This window comes from Asterias amurensis, chromosome 9 (assembly GCF_032118995.1).
Source record: "Asterias amurensis chromosome 9, ASM3211899v1".
Taxonomy (NCBI): Eukaryota; Metazoa; Echinodermata; class Asteroidea; order Forcipulatida; family Asteriidae; genus Asterias; species Asterias amurensis.
Window position 1 is genome coordinate 15,679,246 of NC_092656.1, and position 12,791 is coordinate 15,692,036.

A 12,791-nucleotide genomic window follows, 5' to 3' on the forward strand; every position below is an offset into this window, starting at 1 on the left:
TTTGTCAACTTAGAAAATGGCCGCCTGCTCGCATACCGGGGGGCGTATATAGGCCAGTGCGCGCTCTAGTTCTTATATATAAATCTAGTGTAGTCTAGATTTCAAGCTCCCAGTTATCTAAATCATACCGTAGCGGGCGCGCTTTGGCGATTTACAACTGCGTGTAGTGCACACTATCCAGAATTAGAATCAAGCACCACAGTCTTGGGCCAAGACTACCAAAACGTCTGCCCGAAACCCCGAAATAAACTATTGAGGGCGCCTTTTACAAGTCCAGTAGAGCAGCCCCGTGTAAAAGACAGGGAAGAGGAAAGAGAGACCCGAGAGAGAGATCGGATCGGAGAAATACCGTCCATCAGCTTGTTTGTGTAGCTCCATGTGTGTATGCGGTAACCCTTCTTCTCAGGTTAGAAAAAAATTAAGTGGTTTTGGAGTTAATTAACGGAGGTTAAATTGGTGGCGACGCGCGGAAAATTATCCCAAAATAATGATGCTAAATTAGCGGTCGCCCGGTCGCCAAATGGAATGCGAGTGAAAATAGCGGCGGGCGAGTGAAAACATTCCGGGCGAGTCAAATAATTGTTCCTTTTCACATAAATGAGGCCGAGGGTTTAGTGGCAACATCCCAAGAATACCGGACACTTCTTGCAAACTCGGCACCAGCAAACTCGGCACCTCGCAAACTCGGCACCCACAACCTCGGCACCTTGCAAACTCGGCACCCACAAACTCGGCACATGCACAACTACAAACTCGGCACCTAGTTGAAAACGCTCAATCTGCCACGGTTGCAAACTCGGCACCAAGAGAATAGATTTTAAAAACAAATAATTAGTAGATTTTAAAACAAATAATTCAATAAGATAACAAATTTTATTTTAAAAACGGGGCTAATAATGTTCGTAACCAAAATAACCAGAATACCCCAGAAATACAAATGGTAGGCCACTTTAGTTAAGGCTGCTCTTCCTCCATGCTGAGACATTGCACGATGTGATTCCACTAAACACCGGGAGAGCACACTGAACTGTCGCTGCGGGTCGCACTAAAGACCGACAACTCATGACCCCTCACGACAACTCACGACAACAATTTTTAAATGCACTTTAACAGAATATTTGAACATAAGTCAACCGTTAAATATATGCATATGAGTCATATGCACCCAAATCATTTTCAAACTGTTGAAAAAATTGTGTTTTTAATTGTAAAAAAAGGTGTTTTTTACCCGAACTTAGTGACAAACGGTAATATCCGCCATGCTGTCTTTCGACGCACTTGGACGATTCTGTTATACCGCAGGGGTGATACAATATGCAAGATGATTATTTACCATTTTTTTATGTATCTCATGGAGTTTAAAACATTATTGTATTTAAGTTTCCCCTTTTAACTTCGAATTCCAGAGTGGCGGCTTAGTTACTAACAAGAAAGAAAAAATCAGCAGCTAAAACCAAAATGAAAAAATGAAACTCAGTCCTCAGAAATTACCTTTTTTACAGTTCAAAGTACAATTTTTTCAACAGTTTGAAAGTGATTTAGATGCATATGACTCTTGTGCACATATTAAACTGTTGAATTATGTTCAAATGTTCTGTTAAAGTGCATTTAAAAATTGTTGTCGTGAGGGGTCTTGAGTTGTCGGTATTTAGTGCGACCGGTCGCTGCCGCCGCGCCGTGTGGTGGGGCAAAAGTCCCCCACGGCCGACGACCGCCATGTAGGCAACTATTGAACACGCTCCCAAATCACACTCTTCAAAATCAAAAAGTCATTGTCAACTAAACGCTAACATTTTCAAAGCCCAATCCATAAAAAAATAGCGATGCACTTTCACCAACATGAAAACAAATTCGTGGAGACATAATAATTAAACACCTTTTTAAAAACTGAACGTGCCGACGTATATGTCCCGGGAAAAAAAAATCTCCGATGCCAATTTTTCGAAAGTTCGGAAGCGGTTATGGTCATGTAAGCTAGCATAAATACTAATTATTTTAATTAAACTCAAACCAGTTTTTATGGTGTTATTAAGTACACGTACTCAACTTGTTTTAATACTTTTACTCTTCGGGTGGTATTGCTTGGTGCCAAGTTTGTTGGACCAAAATAGGCCGGTGCTGCGTTTGTTTGGTGCCGACATTCTTGGTGCCGAGTGGGTGCCGAGTTTGCGAGGTGCCGAGTTTGCTGGTGCCGAGTTTGCAAGGTGCCGAAGTGTACGGTACCCCATCCCAAAGATATCTGTTACTACTCCTCCTCTTACCAGTTTTCACGGTATTATGCCTTTTTCTTTGAATTGGGAAAAAAAACAATGATGCCATAATAATATCAATAATATGCCCTAGGCCTAATTATCTTCATTAAGCATGCTGCAAACATATCTTGGTGTCATGTGTTTTCAGTAGGATAACAGGAAAATTGTTCACAATAAAAAAATGAATGTTTTTTTCAAATCATGTAATCATTTTTTTAACAATAACACTTACACTTCGAAGTTTTGGTTTTACGTTGCGAGAGACAGTCCGCCATTAACAGTGCTTAAATGGCTATGCATGCACGACATTGGAGCAACGTCATATGTTTTCACACCTTTCATTGGTTGGTATTTTATTGAATATTCAGAAGCTAGTATGGCGTGCAAAATAAATCAAAAATATTATTCAATTACTACAATTTATTAACAAATTTAATTACATTTTTGTCCTAAGGCATTATGGCTACTATTATTATTATAATCCAGAGGGGGATATCATAAGGCATGAAAGTAAAACACCCAACCCCCCTTGAAGCACACACACTTCATAACAATCCGTTTTCCCCCAGTTCAGACCAGTAATGTTTGGTTAAAGCCATTATACACTTTCCGTAAACAGTATTGTCCAAGTCCCACACTTCGTGTATCACAACTTATATATAAAATAACAATCCTGTGGAAATGTAGGCTTAATCGGACATCGGAGTCGGGAGAAAATAACGGGAAAACCCACTCCTGTTTTCGCGCGTTTCGCTGTGTCATGACACGTGTTTATAACAAATCCGTAATTCTCGCTAACAAGAATTTATATTGTTTTACCGTTTTCTCAAAAAGTAAAGCATTTCATGGACTAATATTTCAAGACAAGTCTTTCACCATTACCTTCTGTAAACCCTGTAAATTATTTGTAAATCTGTGAACTTTTTTTTTTTTCTGTACCGAAAGGGTCCAATGGCTTTAAGAAACCAATCTATGATATTTTCTCTTTAATGTTGACTTAATATTTATTACTCTTACATGTCTTATCGGAATTTATTACAGTATGCAGTTAATCAAAAAAATGTTTTTTTAGTCATTTTCACTTGAAATATTTTAATTTTTCCCCCATATTGGCACACCATAGAATCCCAAATAGTAACCACCTTACGTGATCCATCTAGTGACTAAAGCAGAATAAAACTCAATCTAGCAGATAGTAATTTTGTTTTGAACTTTCAAAGTTGGATGATGTTTCTTTGACTCAGTTGAATGTTGGCATAATAATGCACTAGTGATTTGTACCCAAAATCAATCATTTTATAATGTTTGAGAATAACCAACGACAGGAAAACTTTTTTCTCAGCATGATTAAGCCTGATGAAAATACAGACCATGAGTAAACTGCATAGCTTCTGTCACCTGTGCAGCTTGCACAATCTCGCGGTAAACGGGAATCAAAGTTGGGGTTCGAAATCATATGAGGGTCGATAACGTATGACGCTACAATATATTCAGTTCAGTTCAGTTCATTTATTTCCACAGTATTCACAAGTATAACAGTCAAATACAATACAGTATTATGTAAACAGGGAGTGAAACTGTAGAGGAACCCATAAAAAAGCACAGCTTGTAAGTAATGGGTCCCTATAACAAAGCATAGTGCTTTGACCTAAATAAATAATATTACTGAGAGTAGTCTCATAGATACACGTAACCAAAAATCAATTGTAAGCTCAAAGCAAATGCTGCATTCCATTAAGAGCATGACCAAACATGCATGACCAAACAGACAAAACAACACAAATAGGACAAACAAAAACAGACAACAACAACAACAACAGGAATATAATAACTAGTTAACTGTTACACAACATGTACCTAGATTACTAAATATAGACATTCAACAAAATAGATTTATCTGCACGTTTAAAAGTAATGAAATTTGTACAGATACTAAAACGCAGACAATTTAATGGGATCATATTAACGAGTGGATTTCTAGACGACGCAAAATCGCACGAAATAGGCAGCAGTGCAGTTTCATATGACCTTTGACCTTTGTTATATTGGTGGGCCAACATGATCCCAATTATTTTTCAATTGAAATCTGTTAAGGAACACTCAACTTAACCAAATACATGAAAACATTGATGGGATCTTGTTGGCACAGATACTTACAGTGATGAGAAAAGCGAATGTTGTGCCAATTTAGGCCAAAATGTGTGGAATGGCAATACTTTAGAAAACTTTCAAAAAATCTTTTTACATGCAAGTTGCAGAGATCCCAAGATTCTTTTTTCATTTGTCATTAGATGAAAACTGTTCCAACACCCGGTTGTCATTAAAAAATTTTTTTTGATGTTGGCGCACAAGGTTATGGAGGTGCAAAAACGAAATTTATTGGAAAAATTTGAACTTTGACCTCTATTATCTCTCTGCGCCAATGAGATCCCACTCACTTTGCACTTAAATTTGTTTTAAGGATGCAAGCTCTTTCATTTGAACTTGTTCAATTCGTGGGATCCTATAGGCGCGTTGAGTTATGAGGCGTTGAAAATGGCACGAGGGCACTGTTCGTCAAAGGTTCAGGTGCGCGTAACATGACGCGCCAACGAGTTCCCATATTTTTTTTTTTACTTTTGTTATAAGCCCAACTGGAGGTTTCAAAAAAAGTTTTACTTTTTTTGGGATGACCTTGGCGCACGTTTTTGTGTTTACAGGGAATGTACTATTCGTTTCTTGAGGGCTTTTTGGCCCAAACTTTGATAACTGATAACTCCCAAACCGAAAGCGTCAGCAAACTAAAATTTTGGATTTATTCGTTTGGTATGATGATGTGTCACTCTAATTTTTTAGAAGAAGATCTGAGGACCCATGAATCACCACTTGGTACACTCTTACAGGCAGGGACTCTTAAACGTTTTACAAAGAAAACACGGAATACAATTGTGGTGGGATTTTCAACAGGAGTTTGTCATCACACAGGCGGGTTTTTGTTCTCGTTAAAGGAAAAAACCATTATTTAGAATCTTTTACAAACGATCTTTCTTTTAAAAATTTTCGTTTTTTTCCTCTTAAATATTTATACGTCGGCCTACAAGCCGCCCGGAGAATAAACCGTAGGAGTTTAAAAAAATGTCAAAATCAACGTATAAACCGCATTTTATAATTCCAAAAATTACGATACAAAACCAATGGGGACGTCTGACAAATAAACAAACAAACAATGGGAGATCAAAGAGAAGTCCTTGGTCTGCACCATAAACATGTGTGCGTGTGTGCGTGCGTGCGTGCGTGTGTGTGTGCACACCATCCTTGTCCGAGCGATATCTCAAGAAGGACTTGGCATATCAACTCCAAACTTGGTTTGTTGATTGGTCATGGGATCCCCCAGAAGCCTAGATGGTTTTTGGATCCCCTCAGATAAATATTAACTCTAGCAGTAACTTGAAAAGGACTTGGCGTATTACTTCCCAACATGGTTAGTGGATTACTTTAGGGATCCCCCAGAAGCCTTTTGTTTGGTGACCCCAATTTTGTGACAGCAACTCCAATCTCAGTGGGGCATTTGTGTTGTCAACACACCATTCTTGTTTTTATCTGTTCCGACATTGTAGTTGAAACAGCTTTTGTTGAGATTTTTATTAGCTGTTCTTACATGGCAGTGGGAAAGTCTACTGTTGTAATCATCAAGATTTTTTTTAAATGTGTTCGTGTAGTCGCCCGAACACCTCTTATTTTTTTTTTTTACTTCTTAATACTTCTTAGGTGTTCGGAGCAGATATCTCAAAACACCACTTGTTATTGTTTGATTTTTAGGTGTTCGGGTCAACAGCCCAGAACACCTCTTTTTTCTTCTTCTACTCCATCCCTTGTCTGCTTACAGAAGCAACTTTCCCAAACTCAAATGAACTTGAAACTTAGCACATAGTTAGATATTCACTAGGATAGGAAAAATGTTAAGTTACATCATGAAGACGTCATCCATCCTTTAGTTATGAAAATTCAAAGTTTATTATTTAAAAAAATCATAACTTTTGATCTACAAGGGATTCTTACAACCAATACATCATCGGAAAGGTCAATGAAAATTATGTAAACGCCTCGCAGACATGACCCCATTTTGACATTGTCTTCTGGATAAAATCAGGAGTTGAAAATTTAGAAATTTATGCCTTAAGAACTACGTATTTACGCCATTGTTCGTGCATAGATTTTACACGTACAATGCCTACCATACAGGTATAGTGTATGCGGTGCAGAGTCACGCTTCATGTGCTCATCCGAGCCGAAAGAGCGTGTGATGTAGTTTCGGTATAGTCTGTGTTTGAGGCGTTATCAACATACATTTCTCAATCGGTTTATTAGTCTTATTTATTTATTTATTAGCTGTGCGACCTACCGTCGGAACAGGTTTTGTTTTCGTCTAGATTTTTATTGTTAGCTGTTCCGATCCAGTCGGAACAGCTATTGTTTTCGTCGAGATTTTTATTATTTTTATTATTATTATTATTATTATTATTATTATTATTATTATTCTTTGTTTCCGCCTAAAACCCCATAGCGTTTGTACGGCGTTTTTGTTTAGGCCACTACTCCTAAATTATTAGGATAAAATAGTTAAATCATATATCAAATTGAAGCTTAGAACCTAAGCTTTACTCTCATAAAAAAGTGTAACAATTCTTCATTAATTAACCACCTGGTCTTCATTTGAATTTTTAATTTGTAAACTTGATGCAGTCACTTTCATGTTATTGTGAAATATTCTCTTTGGTAATACAACACAGTATGTACCTCTATGAGTTGTTGACTTTTTTGTTTCCTACCCGCGTTCTGGACACATTACTCTGTACACGCACAACGTACGGAGGTTTGGGATTTTCGTTAGAACGTGCGTTAAATTTGTCCTTGTTTTTCTAACCGCGTTCTGGACCAATTACTCTGTGCATGGGTTTTCGTTAAAACGAACGTGCGTAATTAGATAGGGGTTTTTAACGACATCGACGTCGTCGTCAAAAAACCCTAAAGGCATCTAATACTACATTTCAACCATACTTAATAGTTATATTAATACTTAACAGTTCATATTTAGTGACAATGGTCGCAAAATCATGAAACGAGAATTATTTCGCCGAATCATAATCCCCTCTGTTGATGCACACATGTAAAAACCCACCATTTTTGCATCGTGCCCTTCTAGCCTAGTGGTCATCAGTCGCGACTACACATCAAAGAACTGCGAGTTCGAATCTCCGTCCGGTATCAACGTTTTTTTATCCCCCAAAACTAAAAATATATTTCTTTTTGTAATATTTAAGTTTGATTCTTATCTCTATATCGATAGTGTTGCCTTTTCTTTTTCTCAATTGTAAGCCCAACATAACCTTTGTGCAAAAACACAGTAAGCGAAAAATGGTGATCATAAGCGCAGAGTTTGGTGGTTAAGAGTTCTGTGAAATCAACTTGTACTAGATCAAACATCAAACCACCGACCATTTTTTTTTTTAATTCGTAATTAATTAACCACGTGACCCATATTTGCATATTTAATTGGGAACTCTTTGTAGCACCATATCTCAAGAATTACACGGCCGTTTAACAGACTGCTTGTAGATATAGACTCCTTGGGGATTGGAGTAACTGATTCTAATAAGAGATGTTTCAGTCCATTAAAATCAATCAAAGTACGTCTATAATTAACGATTAATTAAAAATCTTGGCATCATGGGTACAACGTAGTACCTCATAAACTGGATGCAGTCACATTCAACACATTGCAATAGCTTACCACGGTTAATGCAATACAAAATTGAGATTTTGCACAAGGCATTGGATTGGGGTAAGTTGCATACCATCGTGTACCTTATGCAATTTATTAGTAGCACTTATATTAGCAGCACTATATCTCAAGAAGTGTACGGCCGATTTCAAAGTTTTTTTCAGTATTAGACTCATTAGTCATTGGAGAATTGCCTCGGGTATCCGCGACCATATCTGAAGAGTTACACAACCGATTTAATTGTTTTCTTTATTTATAGATTCCTAAGGCATTAAATTTTGTTGGGGAAAATCCGTGACCCCATTTTGACCTCTTCTTTTTGGGTCAACCGGAAGTGGGACCATTTCTCAAGAACTACACAACCGATTTTCAAACTTTTTTCAGTTATAAACTACTTAGGCATTAAATTAACTTTGAAAACTAAGACCCCCATGTTGACCTTTATTTCCGGGTCAACCAGAAGTTGGACCTTATCTCAAAAACAACCCAACCGATTTTCAGACTTTTTTCAGTTATGGGCTCCTTTGGCATTGGACAATCGCATCGGGTAGGTATGACCCCATGTTGACCTTTATTTCCGGGTCAACCGGAAGTGGGACTTTATCTCAAGAACTGCACAACCAATGTTAAAGTTCTTTTCAGTTATAGACCCTTTGAGCTCTAAAGATTGAAATTGGATTACCTTGACCCAAATTGACCTTTACTTCCGGGTCAACCGGAAGTGGGACCATATCTCAAGAACCATGCAACCAATCTTCAGTTTCTATTCAATTATAGACCCCTTGAACATTGAAAATTAAAAACGGAACAGCTATGTGTTTGTTCACAAACACTTGATGTCTAGTTTTTATTATAATTCTTTGTTTCCGCCTTAAACCCCATTGCATTTGTACATGTTTTTTGTTTATTCCTAATCTCCCAAACCACAAGGTCAAAAGAGTTAAATCATATATCGAAATGAAGCTTAGAACTTAAGCTTAATTCTAAACATCACAAATATTAAAATTCTTAATGAATTAACCACGTGACCCTCATTTGCATATTTAATTGGGAAATCTTTGTAGCACCATATCTCAAGAAGTTCACTGCAGATTCTTACCCTGTTTGTTGGTATAGACTCCTTGGGGATTGGAGATTAATTTTGAAAAACCGTGACCTCAAGTTGACCTCTACTTCCGGGTCAACCGGAAGTGGGACCATATCTCAAGTACATGTACTATACAACCAATTTCCTAATTTTTTTCAACTAAAGACCCCTTAGGCGTTGAAAATAAACTTTGTAAAACCGTGACCTCAAGTTGACCTCTACTTCCGGGTCACCTGGAAGTGGGACCATATCTCAAGAAGTACACGGCCGATTTTTAGACTGTTTGTAGTTTAAGACTCCTTTGGGATTGGAGATACATTTTTGAAACACCGTGACCTCAAGTTGACCCAAAGTGTGGCAATATCGATTTTCAAACTTTTTTCACTTAGAGACTCCTTGGGCATTGGAGATTAGCCTTAGGTTACCATGACCCCATGTCGACCTCTTAACGTCCGTCGATATCGGTTTTTTTCCATTACCGATATATCGAAAATTTAATATCGAGTATACTCGATATATCGAGTATTTCCCGCGCGCAAGATGAAGCCTAAAAACAGCACTTGGTATACTCATGGCGAGTAGAAATATATTTACCGTAGACTGACAGTTTAATAGGGTTACATTTAAACCTGTTTTTGGGGGCCCCGACCTTGTTTGTAGTTCAAAAATTTCAAATTGCGTAGTCCCGCGCCCCGATTATTTCTGGTTTTACAACAAAGTATGATTGCCGCTACCGCTGGCTTGGCCAATATTGGTGAACGCTCACCACAATTCTCGATTCGTGATTGGCCATGATTGACCGTCTCAAAATGACACGGAGCCTTTGTGAGTTGCGTGACTCGCCGACATTAAGGTGTCAGTTGCCGATGCATTGACGTAAAAGTGTCAATCAAGTTGTCCGACGGGCGCGCGGGCGGGCGGCTTTGGGTTGAGATCTTTGGTACGATGTGGAAAAAAAAATTGGTGCGACAGGCCCGTTGTTCTATGTGGAGAGAGAAGTGTGTTAGGGAGCGTGGCGCTTCAAACTTCAACACTAAATGAATTAGTTACTAAACTTTTTCAGAGTCTAATGCCCTCAAAAATAACGACAATTCACGGCAATATTGTTAGATACATTATATATGTCCGCTGGTATGTTACACTACCTTTACGGTTGAAAATGGTTGAGATAATCATCGAAAAAAAAATCACTATAAAGTCCCGCAAAACACAGACCTACCATTCCGCGCTCACAATATACAACGCAAACAGCATGCAGTCACATAGTCTCCAATAAAGGCTCGTAGCACTTAGCATTCTATAAAGGCATGAAACATTGAATGCTAGAACGCCCTCTATTGTCAAAATAACGCAGTGCATCACGCGATACCGCGTTGACAAAAGACTGCACTTGTCTGTGCATGCTTGGGCAAACGGGTTTTTCCCCCGAACAGCAATAACCACACACGCTGGTGTGCACGCTTAAACCGTACAACACCATAGTTATCGCTGGTACGCACGCATTAGCCGCCGACAACGTGGTCTGCGAAGCATAGTTCCTCGGAAATGTTAGCTTGTTTAGGAACACAACGTGTAGGCTTTATTTGACCAAAATGACGCCATTACGATACCTTGGATTGATAGAAAGATTATTTTTCTGTATAACGTAAGATTGTTTTCTTCCTTATTTTGTTATGTCTTGTTGATTCGGGGAAATTTTTTGCGGGGTATTTTTGCAAAGTAGCGGTGGTTTCTTTTGAGGTTTTACCGTACGCTCGCCGCGGGGTCGTGAACTTCTGCGGCGGGCCAGCGGCTGATGGCGAAAGCCCGAAGAACAAGCAGACATACTTGGTTGTAAAACGTATTTTATTTAATATGGCAACTCAAAATGATGAAACTACATAACGACGACGGCTTTTCTAATACTCAAACACAGATTTCTCTTAAATAATCGGACACTCTTTTGGTATTTTCGATATCATTTAAGAACATCGAAATTTTCAAAACATCGAAAATTTTCGATATATCGAAAATCCGATATTACGATATGATTATAAAAGTGACATCGGCGATTTCGATGTCAAAAAAATATCGAGTTTTTGAGTATTTTCGATATATCGACGGACGTTACGACCTCTACTTCCGGGTCAACCGGAAGTGGCACCTTAACTCAATACACTATTCGGCATTTTCGTCCTTTTTCAGTAATAGGTGGTCATTTTAGCACATAATCCAAGGAAAATAACACGGAACAGCTTTGTGTTTGTTCACAAACACCTAATGTCTAGTTTTATTTTAATTCTTCGAACAAGCAAAACAATAAAACAAGCACAGGCCGTCCAGGGAAGGGCAAAAGTAAAAAAAACTGTCATCAAAAAAGATGTGCCTTCCCAGACCTGGCTCATAAAAAATACATGTTTATATACTATACATTAAACACTCTTCTCTTCAGTCGTCAATTTTTCCATAAGTTCATATTTCCTGAACCACATATAAGCTATTTTGACAATCTATCATCATCATAGCCGTGCTCCCCAGGTAGGTCCCGGAGATGGCTTCTCCATAGGTCTCTGTTCCTTGCTTGGTGTCCTGCTGCTGCCACAGATGGTATGTCAGCCTCTTCACAGAAGTGCTTTATGTCTTCAAGCCATCGTTTGCCTGGTCTTCCTCTGGGTCTGTTACCTGCATTGTGGCCTTCTAAGAGATATTTGGGGCATCAGACACTGCCCATTCTGTTCACATGCCCATAATACTTGAGTTTTGTTTTCCTAATTGAAGTTGGAAGATCTTTATAGTAGTGAAGTAGTTAACGTACTCTTGTGTTGCAAAGTCTGCCCCTTCTGATGACCCCCAGTATTTTTCTCAAGCAGGCCATCTCAAAATCTGTTCATCTGCTTTCTTTAGTGTCCATGTTTCGGAACTGTAGGTGGCTATTGGTTGAACCAAGACTCTGTAAAGATTAAGCTTGGTTGAATTCTTGATATCTTTGGATGTCCATAGAGTTCAGCTTTTGCATGGCTCCCATGGCAAGTTCAACTCGCCGCTTGATTTCATTTTCACTGGTGGGGATTTCTGAAATCACACCCCCAAGCAGATGAAGTTTTCGACTTGGTCTAAGAATTTACCATCTATCTGGATGTTAAGCTGGTTCTTATCTCTGTTTTAGGACTTGGACTACAGTTTTGCTTTTGTTTATTGCCAGACCAAACTTTTTGCTGAAGGTATCAACCTCTGAAACTAGAAACTGGAGGTCTTCTTTGTTTTCTGCCAAAAGTACAATAATCTGCTAAATGAAGATTGTTGATGTATTGCCGTTGCACTCTTGCACCAATCTGTTGGTCTTGAATCCCAAGTCTCAATACCAGTTTCAGGATGATGTTGAAGAGCTGGGGGACAGTATACATCCCTGCCGGACTCCTGTTGTGGTAGTGAACCATGAAGTGAGTTTCCCATTCACTCTTACAGCGGTTACCGTTTTTGATGAGTATTGAGGTGTTGCACGGCTTGCCAGAGACCCTCTTGCGTTTTGGTAATCAATGTACCAGCAGCATAAAGGTTTTCTTATCTTATTATACTTTTCTGTTAGTTGTCTTAAAGTGAAGAGTTGGTCGGTATCTGGGTCTGCATTCGTCATTTCACGAGTTATAACAAGGTCCAGGCAATGACCGCGACGATGTGTCAGCTCCTTGATATGCTGGGTAAGACCAAAAGC

General features: G+C 38.7%; 1 protein-coding gene across 1 annotated transcript in view; it reads left to right on the forward strand.

Moving 5' to 3' along the window:
- Positions 1-281: 281 nt before the first annotated feature.
- Positions 282-12,791, forward strand: part of LOC139941511 (phosphatidylinositol 3-kinase catalytic subunit type 3-like) — a 249,235-nt gene continuing 236,725 nt past the window's right edge. Inside the window, exon 1 of the mRNA XM_071938045.1 lies at positions 282-406. The gene's annotated coding sequence lies outside the window, so the exon portion shown is untranslated. The remainder of the gene's footprint in view (positions 407-12,791) is intronic.